Here is a 12,025-nt window from a genome sequence, read left to right as displayed (position 1 = left end):
TGAAGCACTAGTTGAACTAGTTCTGACTAAATTTGTTTTCCAAATAGAAGAGGAGAGAAAGAGAAAATAATCTTGGTTTCTAGAGCAGAGAATACATTTTTCCCAGCTCCTAGGAACTTTCTTTTCCTTCTACCCTTTCCCCTTTCCTTTTGCAGTGGAGCTCAGAACCACTCAGTGGTGGCTACAACCCTTTCCATGGCCTATGTTGTGGGAGCTGCTGTCCACTCCTTTGTGATTGGCTGAGCACTCAGGTCTTCAGTGGGGAACTGCTGGATGGGCACAGAGAACACCTGTACCCCCTCATACCAGTTGGCCACCAGTTGCCTTAAAATTTCTCCTGGATCACAACTTTCTCAGCAATAGCCTGCTCCTCCTTGTCAATCTCTGTAGAAGTGAAAATGATCAGGCATAATCTTTCATGGGTGTTCATGGGAGATAGTACCTCCCAGGTCAGCATCCACCATATTAGACGAAATGAGTGAGCTCCCTTGTTGTATGGGATGGCAGTGCCCACTAGCTCAGGGATTCTGTGTCACATAGAGCAAGGGTGGGCAGGTTGTCATTAGAGGCCTCTGTGGGGGCTGGTGGTCAGCCCTGAGTCAGTCACCACTAGAAGCCATGCCTCCCTGAAGGCATCTAGGATCTGGTTAGTGATGGTTCCAGGTGTGAAGTGGCCAGCAATGAGAATGGCTCTAATGGCAGCAGCAAACTTCAGCACAGTTGCTGGCCAGTGTTCCTGGAGGAGAAGATGCTGCCATCAGCTCGAGATGCGAGCAGCAGCTTCTCCTAGGTCCTCTTCAGATTTATGATGTAGACATTGTCCCTTTTCCTTTTGTAGATGGTAGATATACTGCTCCATCTGAAAGTCAAGGTTGGTGCCATCAAGGAATTTGAGGATATTCTCCTCCGTCATCTGCAGGACATCAAGGTTGCTGGACATTGTGTAAGGTTCCCTTTAAGTTGCCATGGGAACAACACCATATGGACCCATCCCTAGGCAGTGTGGAAAGCACAAAGTATGTATTTTAAGGTAGATACATGTAGTTAATGGTGCTTTACCCTTCAGCACTCCTAACAGATAGTTGATGGTATAGTTGCCAGCCATAACAAGAGGCAAAGAGGTGCCATGAAATTGGTTAATCTCTCTTTCAGCTAATGGCCTCGTTGCTAAAGAAAGCTGTGAACATATGTATTCAATTCATCATCTTGGTTCCGTAGTGAAGGTGGGACTCCCATTTAAAAACTGTGTGATCTAGGACGAGTTAATTAACCCCTAAGAAGCTCAGCCTCCCTATCAGTGATACGGAGGAAACACCAGTCAGCTCATGGATGAATCTGAAGCATGCAGTTAAATACAGCTTCTGTCTTGAATAATTTAGCAGTAAGCTCACGGGTGATGGCACTATCACAAAGCTTTCACCATCCATTTGAATGGGCCAAGAAAGCATTTCTCAACTTGTGGCCTTTGGATTCCTCTAGCAGGGCTTGGTCTCAGCCACAGCACTGGCTCACTTCTTAGGAATTTGGCTCAGAGTCCATTCCAAGTCCCCAGAATGGTCCACATTGAGTAAGAAGCAAGGAACCTTCTGAAGGAGGCATGTTGCTGTCAGTGTCCTTTGGATATTTAAAGAGGCATCGCCTGGTCCTCAGTATCACTGCATCTTGGCCTTTTGTTCTAATGTGACCTTGATGGAGTGAAACTGTCAACATCAATGAGATTCCACAGTAATCAGCTTGGGTACAAAGGAGACCAAAGCTGGTAAGACTAGAGTCAGGGCCCTGACGAATCTCACCTTTGTGCAACTGACTTCTTTTGTGTAACTGAGCTATGACTGACATACAATGAACCAGTAATACTTAATGAATGAGTTTGAAGATAAGCATACATTTATGAAACTGCCCCATGAATAATATCATACAGATAGCCATTACCTCTTGCAGCCTTCTTTCTGTGAAATAAGATAACATGGTACAAAATAAACCTCAGGGGAAAATTTCAAGAATACTGCATAGTCTAATGAGATATACACATACTAGGCTTAGGTGCCACCCATAGCTGAAACTATGCTCCATGCACTTGATCAAACAACTTCTCATCTCCTCTCTTCACAGCTACAGGAAACTGTAATCCCAGTTCCTATAAACATGCCCTCTGTAGGTTCCTGCTAGAGATGGGATCGGGGGTAATTGTTCTGGGGCTGACTTACCCCAACCAGCATGCCTTTTCAAGTTCATCCACATTGTAGTAAATGGCAGGACCTCTTTTTCTTTTATGGATTGATAATTTTATAATGAGAAGTTGCTAATTTCTATATCTTTCTGCACCAGTTGAAGGAGAAGGTCATTTTTCATATTTCATTCTGCAGGCATAGTATGTAATTTCCCTCAATTTGCATGTGTTGCAAATTTTCTTTATTCTGAGACAAATCCAACTTGATCACAGCATATGATTTTTGTGTTAAAGTTTTAATAAACTCAGTTCAATATGATTTTATTAAACATTTCTATACTTGTGTTCCCCCAAAATACTGGACTAACATTTTCTTTATTTGTAGTGTCTTTTACACTGGAGTGTCAAATGGGCCTCTAAAAATCAGTGCAGAAGTATTTTATATTCTTCTATAACTTGGAAGAGTTTTAAAAGAACAAGTATCACTTCTGTAAGTGTTTGGTAACATTAGCATTCACTGTGAAGCCATTTGGTTCTAGGCTTTACTTCTTGTGAGATTTTCTTTTCTCTAAACAAGCCCTTTTATTTCTTTGTTATAGGGCTGTCAAGACTTTCTAAATGTGTCAATGCATTCGTAGTGGGTTGTGTGTATTTAGATTTTTTTTCTACTTTACCTAGATTGTCTAATCGGTTAGAATGTAATTATCCATAGCAGTTTCTTATGATCTTTTTGACCATAAGATGTCAGTTGTAATTCACTGTATGGATTTTTGATTTGATTTGATGTCTGTTTCTGTGTCTCTGTCTCTCTTCTTTCCTCCTTTCCTCCTTCACTTTTTGTGTCTGTCTATAGTCTTTATTGTTTTACTGATCAATTAAAATAAATTATAAAACTTATATTAATAATATTCCAAAATTATCAAATCAGAAATCCCATAAAGGAAAGATAGAATAAGAGCCTGGTTGAAGGTTATTGACATATGGTATATTAAGCCAGGATACAAAGGGTCAAGGGTCAGATATAAAAGTTCTACCTGAGTACTGGGAAGACTGAGAATCCAAAGATCCAAAGGATGATAACTCATTCTTAGAATTATTTTCTGCCCAAACTATAGTGAAGTAAAGGCAGTGACAACTCTCAATGGCTTAGAATACAGAAACCAGAATTTATTCTGTTGAGGGTATCTGCTATAGTAATACCCCTCTTTTCTAGATAGACTTGGCTAACAAAATCTTATCCAGCTTCTGTATTACATAAAACATTTAATTTCTTTTCACATTATTATATCCATAACAAAACTTCATTTTAATGATTAGTTATAAACATAACACAGTTTATATAATAGTTTTCTATGCACTGAAAAGCTAGGGTTGCAGACACCTGATAGCCACATGTTCATAAAATTCAGTGACATTTGCAGGCAAGTCTTAAAAGGATAGTCGTGAACTTCTGTTAAGCCTTCTTAGAGGTCAATGATACTAAATGTGGTGTTTATTGAATTTTCAGTGTGTCTTTACATTTGAACATATTCTGGTTTAGATGGAGACACAGAAGTCCTTTCAATCTTTGTACTTTCTCTTGGTCCTACCCCTCTCTTACAGGAGTCTCCCTCAATCTTCCCATTTTTATTTGACACTACATCCAGGGAAACACTGAGGTTAGAGGACACCTTGTGGGAGGCAGTTAATTTCCTCTTTCTACTGTGGAGGTCTCTAGAATTAAACTTGAGTCACTGGGCTTGGGAAAAGTGCTTTTATGTGTTAGTCCATCTCCCCAGGCAAGCCAATCTTGAATTAATTGATACCTGGTGATACTGACATTTCCTTTGAACAAAAATGTGAGGCATTGTTATAAATTAAGGGGTCTTAATAACTTGGAATCCTTAGAAAATACACTGTGAAAGTGAACAAACATTCAGGAAGGAACAGAAAAATTCACATGTCATAGTCTGGAAATATGGGTCACAATTTAGGATTTACAGCATTTAAGTACCTTACTAAAGAGTAGAAGAAGCAACTTGGACATAGTGTGGACAAAGAATGAGAAACACTGAATTGAATACAGATACTGTTTGTGGTGGTTAATTTTAATGTGACACAAGCTAGGGCCATCTAGGAAGAAGGAATGTAAATTTAGAAATACACCTTCATCAGGTGGTCTGTAGGCAAGTTGGTGGGACATTTTCTTGATTGATGATTAATAATTAATGTAGGATGGTCTAGGACATTGTGGGTGGGCCACCCCTGGGCAGGTGGTCCAGGGTTGTATAAGAAACCAGGCTGAGAAAGTGTGGGGGAGCAAGCCAAGAAAGAACACTCCTTAGTAGTCTCTGCTTCAGTTACTGCCTCCATTTTCCTGCCTTGAGTTTCTGCCCTGAGTTCCCTCCATGATGTACTGTAAAATGGAAAGTAAGATGAATCCTTTCCTTCCCAAGTTGCTTTTGGTCATGGAATTAATCACAATAGAAAACAAATTAGGGTACTGTTTAGACACCTATTCTGTGATCTTTGGTAAGTTTTCTATCTCTGAATATAAGAACTGTCACCTATAACATAAGGAACCTAGACTATATCAGTGATTTCAAATACATTTTTGTACTTATGCATTCTTTTATTTAAGTAAATTTTGTTGACATTATAAAGAAATGAAATATTAAAGCAGATTTTCTCTGTTTGAAGTCTGGGTGGCTTTGTGGTTCAAAGATTTACCTGCATATATCTCCTCCCTTGCCCTGTGGTTGTTGGTTTAATGCTCCTAGAATAAATGGCATCTCTCCACTGTTAATGTCTTTTGCTTTATGAAAAGGCAGTGGCTTAGTAGAAGTTAACATGCACACAAAACTCATGCTGGGCTTTCTTTTATAATATATTTTTGGAAAAGTAAACACTGAAGCTAATAATTCTTTAATATATGTCAGCCCATAGAATCGTGATGCTTTAAGTAATGCTGTAAGTAGCAGACTTCAAAAGAGGTCAGCAGGCATGTTTATGAATAGAAATCCACATTTAAACATAAATGCTTCTAAGTGGAATTTATGGAGCATAACTGGCTTTGAGATTCTGTAAAGTTCTTATAGCATATATGTGTTTCACAATGAACAATTCTTATACAAGTCTACTGACCCCTGAACATACATATGACATTAGTGAGTGCTTTGATATACTGGGAATTGCATAATCAGTAGCCTCAAGGATGTTGGGATTATTCTAGAAGAACTCTGAGTTTGCCGTGTGTTTGGTGGATTGTTAATCTACAGTTTCTGTTTCATAATTAGCTCTCCAATATCACTGTTGAGTGGAGGAATGCAGCAATGTCTCTGAAAAAGTCTAGTGACTACTTAAGCTAAGACCTTAATGAGAAAGTACATCCATAGATACAGAAGCTTATGAACTTGCCTGGTTATTGTGCTCACCCGCACTTGACTACGTAAATATAAGCCAATAGAGTTGTTTCGTGAGCTAAGATCATAACTCTAAAAACACCAGAGTGGAGTCCTTAGGGATTTCTATGGCTACAGAGAAAATAGTGCCTGAAAATCAGACCCATGAGCATGTTCTTTAAGATAAATTGATAATCATCCATTTCATAAAAAGTGTGTAATTCATAAGGTGTAATTACATTTCTGCCTCCTTGATGGTGGTCAAAAGCTCTGTAGTTTGAATTGACTCATCCATTGTCTGCTTGATTGTAAGTTTTGGTTTCGTACAAGCAAAGCCAGGAAGGAGATCCCATTGAAAGGGTTCTCATTCTTCTCTTTTTCAAAACATGTCTTATGCTCACAGAGTTGCATCAGCTTCTCATCTTGCGTTTGTGATTTCAAGCTGCACAGACCATAATTGCAACCTGAATTAGGGCTGGGTATTAACCTCTTGTGTGGTATTGTGAAGCTTACAGAACACCAAGACAGTATCGTCACCTGTGCACTCAGTAGAGATTTGATTTCAGAGTCGCTCCTTGATTGAAAGTGTATCGGTTGCTTTTCTTGCTGCTCTGACTAAATACCTGACAAATCCCAACTTAAGGAAGGGTTGATTCTAGCTCAGCATTTGAGAAGGGAAACAGTTTGTCATAGCTGGGGAGGCAACATGCCTGGTCACATTGTGTCTACAGCCAGGGAATCAGGAAGAGATGAATGTTATTGCCCACACTTTCCTGTCCCCCCTCTACCCCTGCCACCTCTTTTTATTCAGTGTAGTCAGACAGGCCATGGGATGGTACTTCGCACATTCACAATGGGTCTTCCTTTCTCTGTTAAACTTCTTTGGAAATGCCTTTGGTGGACACACCCAGAGGTCTGTCTCCTAGGTGTTTCTAAATACAGTCAATTTGACAGTGAAGTTTAACCATCCCGAAAAGGTCCCAAGGACAAATGAGCCTTACTTAAATGACAGGGGAGAATCAGTGTTGGATTAGAAATTCTTCTGAGCTCTTTCTAAGTGGATGGGTGATGCAGCTCAAGGAGTATATCTCACACAAGTCTGTTCCACTTGACTATAATCTTTAGCTACTACCGATTCATAGCAAAGCTACTTTATTTGATTAAATGAAGAAACAAGCTGCTTAATGGTTTCTAAAAGGGCTCAACTGTAAAGCGGAAAGTAAGTTTAATGGAATGATTTAATGGAAAGGATTTTAAAAAAATGAATGGATTGCACACTTTTATAAAGAGTTGATAGCAAATGCAATAGCTTTCCACTCATGTCCCAGGGTTATCATTATTGATATTGTACACTGCTATAATGTAGTAAGGCATTCAAAACTATGAGTGGGACTCTGTCCTCAGACTCCTCAGTCCTTAGAATTCTCGTGTGTGCTTTCTTTGATGAAGTTTGTTGTCTCTTTGGAGTAAGCACCTGGTATCCCTTTCCCACTTTCCTCTGATCTCTATCAACTTTATGCTGTTGTGAGATAGAGAGGCATTGTGTCTCTGAAAATGTGAGTAAGGTCTCTAAGAAAATTCTGAGGGGTATAGTTTCAGTCAAGTGTGTACTAAATTAATGGTATTTGAGAGTGTGAATGTTTGTGTTGTTCCTTTATGTCTGTTTATTCCCTGGCTTTGAAAGAGTAGTATTTCCTCTTATGTTAAATGATTGACACTTTTGTTTGGCTTGTAGAATATTGATAAACTTGACTGTGAGAGACCATTGATCTGTTTTGTTCATTAACCATGTGTATAGATGGCCTGAGACATTTCAAAATAGTCTGTCACTACTCACCTAATGACAATGTATAGTTACACGTGAACTGGCTAAGAACAAATGACGTCATAAAATTTTTTGACTACAAACACAAACCTTCCAAGATACACAAGTGCCACAGCACACAGTCACTGCAACAATATCAGATGGAAAAAAATGACTGTGGTGGTTTGAATAGAAATGGCCACCATAGACTCATGGTTTTAAATGCTTGGCCCATAGCAAGTAGCATTATTAAGAGGTGTGGCCTTGTTGAAGCAGGTGTGACCTTGTTGGATGAAGGATGTCAGTGTGGGGGTGAGCTTTGATGTCTCCTGTGCTCAAGCTGCACATCAAGATGTAGAACTTTTAGCTCCTCCAGCATCATGTGCACCTTCACACTGCCATGCTTCCTGCCATGATGATAATAGACTAAATCTCTGAAACTGTAAGCCAACCCCATTTAAATGTCTTCCTTTATAAGCATTGTCATGCTCATGGTATCTCTTCACAGAAACAAAACATTAATTAATATATCAACATCTCACCGTGATTGAATAGAATATCTGTCTTTTAGTTGTGTATTCATCTTGCACTGTATCTTATAAAGTTGTGTGGCCTTATCTCAGTTGATCAGATTTTATGCAGGATCAAATCTTTATCATGAGAAGTCATCTCAAATCTCCAAAACTACACTTTATCTGGACACTAAACTCCTTACAAGTGTTCTTTAGAAAATTATTTTCATGCTCAAGGTTCTCTCTATAAAGTACATATGATCATTCAGTGTATTAGATTGACTGTCAACTTGGAAATAAAAATTCTCCAGAAATCTCATATTGAAATCCCTTGAAGCAGGGCTGGAGAGGTGACTCAGTTGTCCAGAGTACTTGTTGCTCTTACAGAAGACCCAGGTTTGGTACCTAATACCCACATGACTTATAAGCATCTATGACTTTAGTTCCAAGAGATCAGGCACTCTTTTGGACTCTGAAAGCACCAGGCATCCATATGGTACAATATAACATGCAGGCAAAACACTTATCTCCATAAAATAAAACAAGTAGATCTTAAAAGCAAACAATCAAACAACAACAACAACAACAACAACAACAACAACCACAACAAAACTTTCAAAGCAGCATAATGGCCAGAATGGAGCCCTAAACTTTCCAAAAAGGCCAGACAAGACTAGATACAGACAAACTTGTATTAATCACAGATAATCCTTATTTTCTTATTTTCCCCTTCCACCAAAAGAAATGAAGAAAAAAAGAAGGAAAGAAAGGAATTGAATCTGAGCTTGGTAGCACATGCCTACATAACTGGGAAGCTGAAAAAGAAGGATTACAAATCTCAGAACTTCAAAGGTTACAGCCTTCTCAATGTAGTGATATGTCTTTCAAAATAAAATAAAAATGAAAGAGGTGTCTCAGTGATAGAGTGCTTGCCTAGAATGTGTGATACCCTAGGTTCAGTTTCTAGCATCTCAGAGCAAAGAGAAATAAAGCCAGACTAGAGTTGAAATGAGATGTTCTGAAGTTTGCTTGAACCCTGGCCTTGGACCACTTCAGCACAGAAGGCTATATGAAATCCTGAGCTTCATTTAGAAACTGAGAGCTTATGTAGCAGGAATGAACAAGGTAACCATCCATTCTGGACTGTTTCTCAGACTCCAAGCTACTTCTACATCTTCAGTTTTGTTCACAACTGCAAGAATGAAGAGCAAACATCCTCCTGATTTCCCTTAGTCATAAAAAATATTCATTATCTGACTTACAAGGAAGACACTTGTGCCAAATGAAGAAACGTGGGCATATGGCAAACAGCAACAGGGCATCTGAAGAAAGAAGGAGCCTCATCTCACCTCCACTTGGCTGGATTGCTGGACTTTCACATTCTTTGTGACTTTGTATACTGCAAATGTTGGTAGCAGTTAAAACATATAACATGAACTTATTACATTGATCACAAAATGATATAGATTATGGCTATGGCTCTTGCCTGCCTCTCAGAGGTTGCAGGTCGGTCCCTATTGTTCAAGGTACCACACACTTAGGATGTAGGACTCAGATAAGTTGAGTTAGATTTGACCTGAAAGCCTCTTTCCTTGTTTTACTTCCATGGCTTCAGAAAATTCTGTCTAAGACACAAGGAAAAAGAAGCAAACAATCTTACCCAGCTGTAATACCTATGAACCATGACAATGAACAGCGTGAAATGAACAGTGTGGAAAATATCTGTAAATACTTTCAGATTCAACAAGTGGTACTCACATGTTGGTGGTTACCTGCAACTGTTCAATTTGACTTAAGGCCCATTCAGCAGGAGAGAAATTGTGACTTGTACTGGAAATCCAGTTGGCTTCCTAGGGCTAGTGATGCCATGGACCTCAGAAAAGAATGTACAATCACCATTTTTCCAGACCAGTATTTTTCCTTACTGTCTTCTATCTCATTTTTATATTGACAGACAAGTGTAGCTGCCACCCCTCATCAAAAAATTCTCTCTTTATAGAAGATGAAAACCATCACAGAAAATTATACCTGGACACAGTACAGAGATCTACAGATCCAGGGAAGCCCAGCTCTAACAAATACACCTACACTAAAGCTCCTGCATCTTTGTCTCAGGGAACATTGCAGAAAAAGGCACACAAAGATTTTAAGAGCCAGAATAACAGAAATCTGCTGTGAAACAGTCTCTCCTAGAAATGACTGCCTGAGCAAGACCAGAGCAATGGAAATATCAGTGGACAGGTTCATGGGCAAGGGGGAAATTTTCACAGGTTTCTACCCCTAGACAAAGAAGTAGAAGCAACTAATGACTGTGGGAAAAAGGAGAATTAATTCCTTCCTGAGATGAGTCCCCTTATTGACCATCAAACTAAGAGTGGTAAGCCATGATGTTACATACACACAACAAAAAAGGATACTATATATATTGTATATCACATATACTGTATACTATCTATAGTATATTATATATGATATAGTATATATAGTATACACTATATAGTGCAATACATAAACAATACAATATATGTATTATATAATATATAATTATATTTAATTTATTATATATGATATATAATAAATGTAACAACAATAAGAAAAATGAGGTTATCAATGTGAATGGGTGCTGGAGAGGTGGTAGAAAGAGAACAGGGAGTGAGGAAAGTGGTATAATTTTTTTCAATTAAAACATTTTAAAAATAATTTGTTTCATGTGTCTTCTCTGCTAGGTATTTGCATACTAAGGGATAGTATGTAATTTATCCTTACATTTTTAATTCCTACAAGGAGCTGAAATATTTGATGAATATTTGCGGTCAAATTGAAATTTTTCCACCATATTTCTTTGACATCCATTTAGACAAGTGTCTTTTGGGTTCATGATTCATGCCCTATTCACATGTACTGAGCATTTTAATAATCATAGAGTATTGGGACTAGAAATAGAACTTCTTTCCATTTAAATCAAGATCTTACTTTCTACATGAGAAAAAAAACAGGGTTCAGAAAGGTAAACGAACTTAGGATCACACAGCCAGTGGTTTTCTAAATGAAGGCTCCAAGAAAGTAAACATTTACAATGTTTTAAATGTATATCTATATGAAGAGCGCTTAGGAGGGCCTGGGACAGATTTGGTGCTCAATAAATATTTATTAAGTAGATAATCTAATGTCATCTATTTCAGATCTCTTCTCTCACATTCTCCTGTCTCTGCTCTGTATGAACTAGGCCCTCAGAGAGGGTGCAATGTACCAAGGTTTTCTTTCCTCACTAAGAGTGAAAAGCTCCGATTTTGTGAGATTTATGATGAACTAGGTTATAAAGCATAGTTGTTATTACAAAGGAAATGAGAAACGAAAGCAATGGGAATCACTGTAAGGGGGCCTCACGTTCTTCATCCTTTGCAGTTCTCTAGTACAGCTCAGGATGTTTCTGACCTGATGCATTATGGGTCAAGTGTAGTGACACTGCATAATGGAGAGGGGCAAGGAGCCAGGGTGGGGCTGAAGGAAGACCTGAATGCATGATTTACTTTATAGGAGCCAATAGACCATCCTGAGGAAGCATTTGGAGGGAGAGGGGCTATGTCTGGAAGCATATCCCAGCACCCAGGGATCTAAGCAGTGCCCTCTGTAAGAAGAAGACTTCATCTGTAGGAAATGAACTAGATTACGGTCTCATGAAAACAGTCAGAGGAAAGCCACATGGGACTCCAGAGTTACACCAGAAGGACCCACAACTAGAATTGGACACCTCTACCAGGTCAAGTTATTTGATAAATGAAAGGGTGCAGGAAATAAAAACACAATTCTATGGGCAGGTTGGACTAGACTGACGGATACTGACTGAGACGATATGTAATTGATACTAGGTGAGAGTCCTGGGAAGGCTTCAGAATTGGATCTCAACTATAAATTTATTTCATTTCCCAGTTTATCAACACATGTTAGAAGCATGGCATCATTCAATTCAAAACCTTGGAACACTAAACAATGTGGCAAGGGGCATGTAGAAGGTTATCTGGTTCACTGACCTGACTCTTATTGCTGGTCAAGTTATGACCTCACTCTTCCTAAACCGGAAGACATCTTTGGGAGGCGTTAGTGCAGTCCAGGACCACAGCTAACCTCAGCCAGTCTCTATCATTTCTAGTAAGTTGGT

The 12,025-nt window shown here is 38.8% G+C and overlaps 1 pseudogene; it reads right to left on the bottom strand.

Moving 5' to 3' along the window:
* Gm12518 (predicted gene 12518) lies at positions 324-1,013 on the bottom strand (annotated as a pseudogene).

The sequence above is a fragment of the Mus musculus genome, chromosome 4 (genome assembly GCF_000001635.26).
Source record: "Mus musculus strain C57BL/6J chromosome 4, GRCm38.p6 C57BL/6J".
NCBI classification, from domain to species: Eukaryota; Metazoa; Chordata; class Mammalia; order Rodentia; family Muridae; genus Mus; species Mus musculus.
This window is presented reverse-complemented; position numbering and strand designations above follow the sequence as displayed.